General features: G+C 42.8%; 1 protein-coding gene across 3 annotated transcripts in view; it reads left to right on the forward strand.

Moving 5' to 3' along the window:
• The first annotated feature begins 5,055 nt into the window (after positions 1 to 5,055).
• Positions 5,056 to 13,023, forward strand: part of SCAF11 (SR-related CTD associated factor 11) — a 94,389-nt gene continuing 86,421 nt past the window's right edge. For all 3 annotated transcript variants that reach the window (XM_019960742.2, XM_019960743.2, XM_070788569.1), the window contains exon 1: positions 5,056 to 5,309. The gene's annotated coding sequence lies outside the window, so the exon portion shown is untranslated. The remainder of the gene's footprint in view (positions 5,310 to 13,023) is intronic.

The raw sequence follows: 13,023 nt of genomic DNA on the forward strand, positions 1-13,023 counted from the left end.
AAAACCTCTATACATACGGATTTCTATAACCATTGGAAAAAGTATGGAGGGAAACATCAATCTTTTTAACACTAGTTTTATCTAAGACTGGGATGGGATAACTATCTTTTTCTTTTTATATTTCTGAATGTCTTTATAAACTTCTGTATTGTTTGAATTGTTAAAATGAAGTTTATTACCTTTAAAAAAGTGAATAGAAAGTGAAATGAGGAAGTGTCTTAAAATGGAAACTATTTTTAGATTTCAAGAGAAGGCATAAATTAATCTACAGTAAAGAAGAGGTTGAAAATGCTGAAGCCAGAGTAACCCATGGAGCAGGCCCTGAGGGGATCTGTAACAGAGCAGAGTCCCAGATGTACCAAGGCTGGTAGCTTCACTGTTCCACAAGGAAACGCAAAAACAAAACAAAAAAACACAAAAAACTGAACAGTGTAGTTCATAAAAATTTAGTCTTTTGGTGGTGCAAATACATTTATTTTAGGAAATCATGGTGGTAGGAGATGGGAGGGCTTTAAAAATGCATACTGTGATTTGTCAGGATTAAAAGAAAAAAAAGCTATGTCAGTTCCCAGACTGTTAGAAATGGTAATGGTCTATAAATTCCAAAGTCTGGAAAAAATGATCTACAGCACCAGTAGAAACCTAAGCCTTAACTGAAAGAAGAGATGGTTCTTTGTGATGGAGGAAACACGTGTGTGTGGTGGATATTGACAGTTACAGATTGACTTTGTAGGTATAGGGAAAGAAGTTGAGGAAGTTATTTACTATAACGATTGTGATAAGGTCTGCTGGGTTCAGGATTGAGGGGCTCAGTAGGAGTGACTGTAGGGTGAGACATGAAGGGAGTGGTAAAAAAGTAGAGGAGGTAAAAAAGTGGGAATGGGAGACTAACCTAAGAGGAACTAGAGTCTGAAATTTGGAATTACATCTGACTGCATTTTGTTCAGATATGCTCTTTCATGAAATTTTCCTTGGTCCTTGTTGCACTCTCTTCCTTATTTGACAACCCCTGCTCCCACCCAGCACTTTGTTTTTATTCCCTTTATTTTTCCTTAGTTTTTATACTGATCTGTACCCACCAAACTGTCTCTGACACACTGTTTATTTATCTATAACCACCTCACAGCACCTTCCAGATAGTAGAGACCCAAATAATTGTTGCTGAAATAAATTTAATTCCACACAGAAGACAACTGGACAATAATCAGTATCATCTTGATTAAAATTCTTCAGGTGTGAAAACAAGAATAAAACACTAGTCTAAAAAAATTTCTGTAAATTAACATGCATTTTTCCATTTCTTATAAAGACATTGTGTGTTTTGCCTATAAGAGTCTTAAACTGTACATCCTTTGAATTCATACACTTCTGCTATAAAAAATGCCACAGAGACCATTAAACTAAAAACTTCCACTGTAGTATCAACAGATATGGAAATTGAGGACCAGAAAAATTACACAGATTGTTCAAAACTGCAAAAGTCTTAAGTGACAGAGTCTATTTTAGAACCATGTTTCCCATGTAAACAAGTGTCTTTGTGCCACGCTTAACCCTCTTGACTTGATTTTTATTTTGTACTCAGTTCAGAAGAATTAAATTGATAACAGCAGTCTTCTCTGATAAAGTTCTGTCAAAATCAATACACTGATTATCTTTCATTTCTAAAGATGCTAATATAGGTTTCTGTTGCCACCTGACAGGTTAGACATGTTAAGTACTGGTCTAAGTGCAACACACCAACTGGATTTTCAGTTGAAGATTGTTTTGCCGTGTGCATCATTTGTGTTTTTTTATGGCTATAATAAAACCTAAAATTTTGACAGTGATGATTGGTATATCAATCTTTACTCCTACATCTTACAGTTCATCTTTTATTTATTTAAAATCCAGTATCTCTTTATTATAAATAAAAAATACTGAAAATAGAGAAAATAATAAATAATCATGCAAACATTATTAGGAGAATAGTGCATGCACAGAAATACACTTGTCCTTTTCCCAAGGGAGACAGCCTGTTACAAACCACCATCCTCTTTCCTACTTGCACATGAAAGTAAAAACCACTAGCACATTAGCACTGAGTGTTTTTCTCTTAAACATGGTCCCATGATACCTAGGAGGCCAACTGTAAAAAAGTGACAATTTTATTATTTGCCAGTAAATAAATACATCAAAAGATCTGTGTTTAGTTTTGCTGAACTGATATACTGTTATTCTTAATTTAAAAATTATAGCTTTTTCTTTGGAGAATGTTATCATTTGAGCTTTGACTAATTTTTATGAAAGGACATTTTTATAGAACAAATATGTAAAGAGATTTTTACATAAATTTTTACATAAAAGAAGAATGTTGTACTAGGAGTCTCTATCTGGAGTTACAGATAACTGGATGAGGTTGTGTATATGCGTGCGTGTGTGTATACATACACTCAACAAAGTTATACTCTCAGTCGGATGGCTCATAACAGTGCTTTTTGATCTGGTTGTATCACACAATTCTTTAAACAAAGTTTTCAGTGTTTGTCTTAGTCATCCTTATCACATTCTTTATAATGTATTGTTATAAACTCCTCTATATCCTGGTTCCTTCAAATATCCCTAACACAGGAGGGCCCATCTGAATTCCCAAAGTTCATACCCAAAACTATACATTATAAGACTCAAAGACAAGGCTGCCAGTCATACATTCCTCCCGCAACTATTTACCAAGTCCTTACTGAGCACAGGCACTGTGCCAGGAGCTGTTGTTCAGATCAGATCAGATCAGTTGCTCAGTCGTGTCCAACTCTTTTAAGACACTGCCCCAGTGCTCACTGTGTGAGACAGACAAACACATTGAGCTGACCAAACACACTGCACAAGAACGGGGTGCAGAGAAGCGAGGAGGAGGGGGCACCGGCAACAGCCTAGTCTGGTGAGTGCAGCAGAAGGGTACCCAGTGAGGGAGGGGTCTGGAAAAGCAGGAAGGAAAGTCATCCCAGGCATGGCTCTGCAAGGCTGCTGTCCAGGAGTGCTGGTGTCAGACTCTTCAGGACCCCTTGGACTATAGTTCACCAGGCTCCTCTGTCCATGGGATTGTCCAGGCAAGAATACTGGAGTGGTTGCTATACCCTCCTCTGGGGGATCTTCCCCACTCAGAGATCCAACCCGTTGTCGTTCCTTGGTCTCCCGCATTGGCAGGCGGATTCTTTACCACTGCGCCACTTGGGAAGCCACCTGGGAAGTCCTCAGTGTGACTAGGGGAGTGCAAAGCCCATAGAAAGTAAGGAAGGAGGCAGATGACCTAAAAACGTGTGAGAGCTAAGACTGGATGTGATTGAGATCTGAGTGAGCCAAGTTAGAGGCCCAGGGACAGAGCTTCAGGGGGGAGTGCAAAGACCCTCGGATAGAAGCGAGGGGAAGGACACCCAGAGCAGGAAGAGTAGTCAGAAGTGTGACGATTTGTCCTGAGGATAAACTATGAGGTTAAAGGGTTGGTGACCTTAAAAAGCAGTGTGAAAGGTATATCCGAGATAAAATAAGAGATTTGATGACCCTACGGAGAAAGAATCGATGAAGTCGCTGAGTCGCGTTCGACTCTCTGCGACCCCACGGACTGTAGCCTACCAGGCTCCTCCGTCCAGGGCATTTTCCAGGCAAGAGTACTGGAGTGGGTTGGCATTTCCTTCTCCAGGGGATTTTCCCGACCCAGGGATCGAACCTGGGTCTTCCACATTGTAGGCAGACCCTTTACCGTCTGAGCCACCAGGGAAGCCCAAAAGAATTGAGTTTTGTGTAATGGTACACAAGTTCCATATGGCAGTCTACGACGTATTCTTGAATGAATCATCACATGTCTCTATCCAACCACCAAATGACCTTGGTGGTTAGGAGAGACATTACTTGCGGACAAAAGTCTGGCTAGTCAACACTATGGTTTTTCCGGTAGTCATGTATGGATGTGAGAGTTGGGCTATAAAGAAAGCTGAGTGCCAAAGAATTGATGTTTTTGAACTGCGGTGTTGGAGAAGACTCTTGAGAGTCCCATGGACTGCAAGGAGATCCAACCAGTCCGTCCTAAAAGAAATCAGTCCCAAATATTCATTGGAAGGACGGATGCTGAAACTCCAATACTTTGGCCACCTGATGTGAAGAACTGACTCACTGGAAAAGACCCTGATGCTGGGAAAGACTGAAGGCAGGGAGAGAAGGGGAAGACAGAGGATGAGATGGTTGGATGGCATCACCACCACGATGGACATGAGTTTGAACAAGCTCCGGGAGCAGGTGATGGACAGGGAAGCCTGGTATGCTGCAGTCTATGGGGTCGCAAAGAGTCTGACAAACCTGAGCGGCTGAACTGAACCACCAAGTGGATCAGGATCACATTTAATTTTTTGCTGTGGGAATTTAGACACGGGGACAAGCCTAGGCTTGATGAGTCACGTAGGATACCTCTTCAAAGCTTTTTAAAAATGCCCACTGGGCGGGAAGAAAGAGGTGAGCTTACAAGTTGGGGCCACTTCAGCCTCCCCGCAGGATGTAGTTCAGGCGGGTAACGCTGCAGGACTAAAACTCAATCCACCGCCAAACAACAAAACACTGTTTTCAATATCAGATAGGATAGTAAAGGCCGCACAAAGCACCTCATGTCCTGTTCCCCGAGAGCCTTCTTAACTGTCTTCTACAGCTTGAGGTGTACAGCCGGCAACGCAGGGCTGACTCCAGCGCGCCGCGCAGGCGCAGAACCTGCGGCGTGGGAGGCGAGCCGGGCGTTAAGGACGTTTCCCAGAAGCCCGCGCCACTAGCTGGGGCCCTCCCTCCTGCTCGCATGCCGCGTGACTTGACTCCGCCCGTCACGTTCTTCCGTCGTAAACGGTGGATTGCCAGCGCCCCCCTGAGGTCTGGTTGAGCGCTGCAGTCGTGCACGCAGGGCCAGTGCGAGCGAGTAGGGAAAGCGCGGAGGGTCCGCCGCCGCCGCCGCCGGCGTCACCGTAGCGCGCCGACCTGTGGCGGCGCGGCTTAGCGGAGGGGAGCGGGGGAGGGGGAAGGGGACGCGCGGAGCGGAGCGGGAGGAGGCCAGACGGGGCGGGGGGAGGGGGAGCAGCGGTGGCGCAAGCCGCGCGGAGCAGCGCAGCCCGGGTCCGCTCCCTGCTCCACCGTCGCCACCTCCCGCGCCAGCCAGCAGAGCCGGCGCCTCAGCGCCCCCGGAATACCTCGAAGCGGACGGAGTCCATGTTGGGGAACTTGGCGGCGGCGTGACGGGAACCTGGGGACCTGCAGTGGGGCTGCCGCCGCCGCCGGAGCCTGCGCCTCGACCTCGGCCTGAGGTAAACACGGGCCGACCCCGGGGGCGGACGGGCGCAGGCAGCTGTCGCTGCGGGGTGGGGTGTACGGACTGGCGGAGTGGGGGAGAGGGGGGCCCGGGGCGATGGGAGGGCGGACAAAGTTTCGGAATCTCGCGCGGCCCAGGCGGCGTTCTGCGCTCGGAGGAAAGTTGGAGCCGCCTCTCGAGGCGGGGGAGGCTGAGGCGGGGAGGCCCCCAGTTCCTCTCGCCACCCCCGCGAGGGCGGCCCCGTGTCGGCCGCCACCGCCTCGCTGTCGGTACCCCGTCCCATTTCCTCCTTGTGGCCTACCCGCCGCCTCCGCCGGCGGCTCCTGTCCCCGCCCGGGGTCCTGGGGGAGTGGGTTGAGGCTAGGGTTCTCCGCGGCAGGGTCGCCACACGTCCAACCCTGTCCTTGCGGGACACTGTGTCCTGCTGGGCTTCCGGGCGCTCCCCGGCCCCAGCTCTCTTGACTTGGGAGACTTTGCTTTTGTCAATAGCGTCCAAGCCCGTTTGTGAAACCAAACTTTACTGCGCGGTGACCTCTCGGAGTGCGCGACTAGGGAAGAGCCGGCGTTTCAGAGCATCCGCGTTACCCCATGCTCTGAATTTCAAACTCTTCTCCCACCTCCGATTCTTAAACCAGTTTCCCCGTCTGATGAGAGGGCGGGAGGTCTCAACTTGGCTCCATCAATCGCTCCTTAAAGACATTTCTTAGGGATGTCTGGCCGTCTTGCTCTCTCCCCCCATTTTGAAAAATTGTTCTGAAAGTAAGCGCCAGATTTAAGAGTAGTTGAATTTATATACGAATATGGAATTTTAAAATATTCTCAAAGTATTTCTGTACCCTGTTATACACACAGTGTCTACGAGTTGAGCGTTTTTCATTCATTTTGGGTTACATTTTAATATCTTTGTCATACTGCTAGTGAACTAAGATATTTAGGCAGAACTGACAAAAAAGTTTTTAATATAGTGCTTTGGCTAGTAGATGCCGTCCTTCAGTTTTCCCAATGTGGGAAATTCAGTGAAAATTGGAAAAAGCATGTTTAATAGATGCGTTTTTTCATTATAAAACAAAAGTTGATTTCGTTCATATGACTACTTCCTCAGCAGGATATTGAAGTACATTCTTAAATGTGGGTTTTGTGTTTTATTGGTATTAAAATTTTGATAGGTAATCAAGTCTTTTCCCACACTATTGCTTTCTCTTCCCTGTTTCTTTGGCAGTTGGCCTAATCATTTGACTTTTTTGCTGTTTGCTAAGAGCTGCAATAAAGTTTGTGGGACTTTAGTTTTTGTTATTTTAACGAACTGGCAGAAGAAATGAAATTGTCTTTTGATTTCTTTTGTTTTACTATTGTGAAAGGTAATCTGAGTTTACTTTGTATTTCGTTTATGCAATATGAAGAATTTTTTAAAGATTAGCAATTCTTATTGTAACTGCATTTTTTTTCCACTATATTTTCTTGTTTGGTGCTTGCAAGTATTTTAGTAATCAGTACATTTTACGTTGAGCTAGTTACCTTTCTGCTTGAGAATTTGAGTCCCTCTTAAAATTTTGGCAGAGTAGGATTTGGATCTCTGCTTACTCAAGTGTACTTATGCTATAAAGACATTTTCACTACGTTGAGGGGGAAGAAAACTGGAAGAAAATGAAAAATTGTTCCTAAATATGCTACTTGAAACTTAAGTCATGGAAAAGTTTTTAAGGGGAGTATTTTTGTATGCTTTTAGGTGGTAGTAACAGGTTTCATGGGTTAACATTGAAACTTTTCAGGGGTCATTCAGCTTCCCTATAATCCTTTGGGCCCTAACCAGTACTTCAGGCAATTTTCTTGAAAAGTTATGCTGTTAATCAGAGGTAGGATGAATCAGTGCTGTTACCAGTAGCATCTTTTAGTAATTAGAAAGTGTAGAATTATATTACTCATCTACCTAATACTTAAACTTTTTTTTTTTAGTTTCATCAGTGAGACATAGCTGTAAAACCTAGCCAAGGAGAATGGCAAGTACAAAAATAATGAGGAGTCAGCCTTAGAATAATTTTCATTGTAAGTTCCTTTTAGAATAAGCTCTGCCATCATTTACCATTGTCTTTTAGTGATATGAATTGAATCTTGACTTTACTTCCCCGGTGAAATAATCTTAATTATATCCCCTGTCTCAAAGAATAAGTTAATAGCTTTACCTTGAATCTGTTACACACACAGTGTCTACGAGTTGAGTGTTTTTCAGTCATTTTGGGTTACATTTTAATATCTTTGTCATACTGCTAGTGAACTAAGATATTTAGGCAGAACTGACAAAAAAGTTTTTAATATAGTGCTTTGGCTAGTAGATGCCGTCCTTGAGTTTTCCCAATTTGGGAAATTCAGTGATAAATGGTGATAAACTTTTAGTAGCACTGAGTAGAGCCTGGAGTTAAAATATCCTGTGTCATTTTATTGCTGTTCCCAGTGCTCCTCTTTTCATTGTTATGGTCCTCACTTTGCTTTTTTTTTTTAAGTTGTTGGCTTTGCTGCAGTCCATGGGGTCGCAAAGAGTCAGACAAGACTGAGCAACTTCACTTTGACTTCTCACTTTCATGCATTGGAGAAGGAAATGGCAATCCACTCCAGTGTTCTTAACTGGAGAATCCCAGGGACGGGGGAAACTGGTGGGCTGCCGTCTATGGGTTTGCACAGAGTCGGACACGACTGAAGCGACTTAGCAGCAGCAGCAGTGCACATAAAAGTTCAATATAAAATGTAAAAACAACACTGTCATCTCTCACTTAACAGAAAAACATTCTGAGATGTTTCACTATGACCTTTGTTAACCTAGAGTCTTTAACACTCAGCAGCCAGAGTGATCCTGATAAAATACATCAGATCCTGTCACTTCTCTTCTCAAATGGCTTCCCTTCTCAGTCATAGTTAAATACATAGCTCTTACTATGGTCTGCCAGGGTCTGAGGTCTCAAAAAAGGTCTCAAAAAAGTCTCAAAAAAGGTCTCAAAAAAGGTCTCAAAAAAGTCTCAAAAAAGGTCTCAAAAAAGGTCTCAAAAAAGTCTCCTCCTCTCTGACTTCAGTTTCTCTAGCCACACTTCTCTACTACTGAGATTTTCTTTGACTACTCTTAAAGCGTCAGGCCATCCTCCTACATTTCTTAGCCCTTTTTAAGCCAGGTTTTTCTCCATAGCACTTAACATTTTCTAAGATGCTGTATAATTTACTAACTTAAGTTTATTGTATTTTTCTCTTTAAAGCAAGTTCTGTAAGAATGAGGTTTGTCAGTTTGGGTCACTGTTTTGTCCCTGAACACTGAACAATGTCTTATATATAGTAGGTACTTAACAAATATTAACGTGCTTTCAGCTAAAAACATAAAAACATTAAAAATAGTAATTGTGGTTTGAAATTTGAGACTATGCAAGTTTCATTCTTTTGTATACACTGCTAGATTACTTATATCCATGCATTAAGTCAGTTTAAGGGACAGTATGACAGAATGTGATCTTGAAAGTGATTTGTCAGAATATAGAGAAAACTAAGAATGCTTGGCTAAGAGTGGAGTGGTATAACTTTGTTATTCTTTGAAATGTTGTCATTTAGAAGTCAGGTTAGTCTTGTTTTTTGGTAGTCCCAGAAGGCAGAACTACGATTGTGGTGATGTGTATTGAAAGGAAGGAGAGACGGCAAGAATGGATATGGAGACATTAGTAAAGACTTTTGCAGTAGCAGTCCAGAGTAGATGAGGATAGCTTGAATTAGGATGAGAAATGTGGAGATGGACAAACGTGTGATCGTCAGGCCACACTCAGTGGATTGAAGGTGAAGGAGAGAGAAATTTCAAAGATGACTCCTGAGTTAAATGGATGAGTTGATGGTGGTACCAAAAAAAAGACCAGGGTTCTTCTGACTAGTGGGTTTGAGCTTTGGAGCTTTCACATGGATATTTCTGTAGGCAATTAGATACTTGATTCTGAATTTCAAAGGAGAGGTATGGGCTGGTGGGCTGCCCTCTGTGGGGTTGCACAGAGTCGGACACAACTGAAGTGACTTAGCTGCAGCAGCAGCAGCATATAGATAGTTGAAACTATAGATGAAATTGTTTAGGGAAAAGTCTATAACTTGGGAAAAAGAGCTGCTAAAATGGAATCACAGTAGCCTCTAGCATTTAAAAAAAAAAGTTGTTAGAGGAATGTGAGCTCCCAAAGAATCTGTGAAGGACAGAGAAATAGGAGTTGAGGGTATTACAGAAACCAAAGGAAGAGAGTATTTTAAGGGGAGAGTAGTCATTAGGGTCAAGTGATGATCAGAGTTGAGTAAAGTGAGAACTAACAGATTTTTCTTTGGGAAATTGTTTGGCAGTCCAGTGGTTAGGATTCCTCACTGTCACTGCCCAGGACCCAGGTTCGATCCCTGGTTAGGAAACAAGTCCCACGAGCTGCATGGCAAGGTCAGAAAAAAGAGAAGAAAGATTTTTCTTTGCATTTAACAACATGGAGCTCATTAGCCTTTTGAACAAGCAGGATAGTAAGCTTATTTTCAAACTGATGCTCCTGAAATTGCTTAACTAGATCTAAAATAACTGAGATCAAAGGTTAAGAAATCATCCAGTCACATTATAGAAGAGACTTCAGTTCAGTCGCTCAGTCGAGTCTGACTCTTTTTGATCCCATGGGCTGCAGCACGTCAGGCTTCCCTGTCCATCACCAGCTCCCGGGGCTTGCTCAAACTCATGTCCATTGAGTCGGTGATGCCATCCAACCATCTCATCCTCTGCCATCCCCTTCTCCTCTCACCTTCAATCTTTCCCAGCATCAGGGTATTTTCAGATGTGTCAGCTCTTCGCATCAGGTGGCCAAAGCATTGGAGTTTCAGCTTCAACATCAGTCCTTCCAATGAACACCCAGGACTGATCTCCTTTAGGATGGACTGGTTGGATCTTCTTGCAGTCTAAGGGACTCTGAAGAGTCTTCTCCAACACCACAGTTCAAAAGCATCATTTCTTTGGCACTCAGCTTTCTTTATGGTCCAACTCTCACATCCATACATGACTACTGGAAAAATCATAGCTTTGACTAGACTGACCTTTGTGGGCAAAGTAGAGTTTCTGCTTTTTCATATACTGTCTAGGTTGGTCATAACTTTTCTTCCAAGGAGCAAGCATCTTTTAATTTCATGGTTGCAGTCCCCATCTGCAGCGATTTTGAAGCCCCCCAAAATAAAGTCTGTCACTGTTTCCATTGTTTCCCCATCTATTTGCCACGAAGTGATGGGACCAGATGCCGTGATCTTAGTTTTCTGAATGTTGAGTTTTAAGCCAATTTTTTCACTCTCCTCTTTCACTTTCATCAAGAGGCTATCTAGTTCTTTTTCGCTTTCTGCCATAAGGGTGGTGTCATCTGCATATCTGAGGTTATTGATACCTCCCTGCAAATCCTGATTCCAGCCTGTGTTTCATCCAGCCCAGCGTTTCTCATGATGTACTTTGCATATAAGTTAACTAAGCAGGGTGACAATATACAGCCTTGATGTACTCCTTTCCTGATTTGGAACCAGTCTGTTGTTCCATGTCCAGTTCTAACTGTTGCTTCTTGACTTGTGTACAGATTGCTCAGGAGGCAGGTCAGGTGGTCTGGTATTCTCATCTCTTTGAGAATTTTCCACCGTTTCTTGTGATCCACAAAGTCAAAGGGCATAGTCAATAAAGCAGAAGTACATGTTTTTCTGGAACTCTCTTGCTTTTTTGATGGTCCAGCAGATGTTGGCAATTTGATCTCTGTTTCCTCTGCCCTTTCTAAAACCAGCTTAAACATCTGGAAGTTCATGGTTCATGTACTGTTGAAGCCTGGCTTGGAGAGTTTTGAGCATTACTTTGCTAGCGTGTGAGAGGAGTGAAATTGTGCGGTAGTTTGAGCATTCTTTGGCATTGCCTTTCTTTGAGATTGGAAGGAAAACTGTCTGTTTCAGTCCTGGGGCCACTGTTGAGTTTTCCAAATTTGCTGTCATATTGAGTGCAGCACTTTCACCACATCATCTTTTAGGATTTGAAATAGCTCAACTGAAATTCCATCACCTCCACTAGCTCTGTTCCTAGTGATGCTTCCTAAGGCTAACTTGACTTTGCACTCCACGATGTCTGGTTCTAGGTGAGTGATCACACCATGGTGGTTATCTGGGTCATGAAGATCTTTTTTGTAGAGTTCTTCTGTGTATTCTTGCCACCTCTTCTAATATCTTCTGCTTCTGTTAGGTCCATACCATTTCTGTCCTCCATTGTGCCCAACTTTGTGTGAAATGTTCCCTTGGTATCTCTAATCTTCTTGAAGAGATCTCTAGTCATTCCCATTCTATTGTTTTCCTCTTTCTTTGCATTGATCACTGAGGAAGGCTTTCTTATCTCTCCTTGCTGTTCTTTGAACTCTGCATTCAAATAGGTATATGTTTTCTTTTCTCCTTTGCTTTTAGCTTCTCTTCTTTTCACAGCTATTTGTAAACCCTCCTCAGACAACCATTTTGCCTTTTTGCATTTTCCTTCTTGGGATTGTCTTGATCACTACCTCCTGTACAATGTCATGAACCTCCACTCATAGTTCTTCTATCAGATCTAATCCCTTGAATCTATTTGTCACTTACATTGTATACTTGTAAGGGAATTGATTTAGGTCATACCTGAATGGTCTAGTGATTTTCCCTACTTTCTTCAATTTAAGTCTGAATTTGGCAGTAAGGAGTTCATGATCTAAGCCACACTCAGCTCCGGGTCTTGTTTTTGCTGACTGCATAGAGCTTCTCCATCTTTGGCTGCAAAGAATATAATCAATTTGATTTCTGTATTGACCATCTAGTGATGTCCATGTGTAGAGTCATCTCTTGTGTTGTTGGAAGAGGTTCTTTGCTATGACCAGTGTGTTTCTTTTGGCCAAACTCTGCTAGTCTCTGCCCTGCTTCATTCTGTGCTCCAAGGCCAAATTTTCCTGTTTACTCCCAAATATTTCTTGACTTCCTACTTTTGCATTCCAGTCCCCTATAATGAAAAGAACATCTTTTTTGGGTGTTCTAGAAGGTCTTGTGGGTCTTCGTAGAACTGTTCAATTTCAGCTTCTTCAGCATTATTGGTCGGAGCATAGACTTGGATTACTGTGATATTGAATGGTTTGCCTTGGAAATGAACAGAGATCCTTCTGTCCTTTTTGAGATTGCATCCAAGTACTGCATTTCAGACTCTCTTGTTGACTATGATGCCTACTTCATTTGTTTTAAGGGATTCTTGCCCACAGTTATTGTTTATCATATATACTGTGTGCCAACTATTGTGTTCTAGACATTTTGTATTAATTTTCATTTGATGTTTTCAGAAGCCTTGCAGTGCTGGGTGCATTAATCTGTTTTACAGAAAGGAGTCAGAGGCTCTGGAGAAGTCAAATGACTTGTTAAGTGTGAGAGCAGTTGCTAAGAATCTATGCCCACGTCTGTCTGAGTCTTTGGCCTTTAGTTAGATATTACATCTGTTGACTTCCCAAACTCTGCATCAGTGTTGTCTAGTAGTAGATGTTGCTGTGATGATGAAAGTGTTCTGTATCTCTGCTCCCCTATGTAGTAGTTGATAGTAACTGAAGTAGTAGTGACTACTACTGTGTTCAAGTGTGCAACATTTGAAATGTGGTCAGTGCAATGGGAAACAGAACAGTGGTACTGTACTGGACAGTGCAGATATAGATCAAAAGAAT

This window comes from Bos indicus, chromosome 5, assembly GCF_029378745.1.
Source record: "Bos indicus isolate NIAB-ARS_2022 breed Sahiwal x Tharparkar chromosome 5, NIAB-ARS_B.indTharparkar_mat_pri_1.0, whole genome shotgun sequence".
Taxonomy (NCBI): domain Eukaryota; kingdom Metazoa; phylum Chordata; class Mammalia; order Artiodactyla; family Bovidae; genus Bos; species Bos indicus.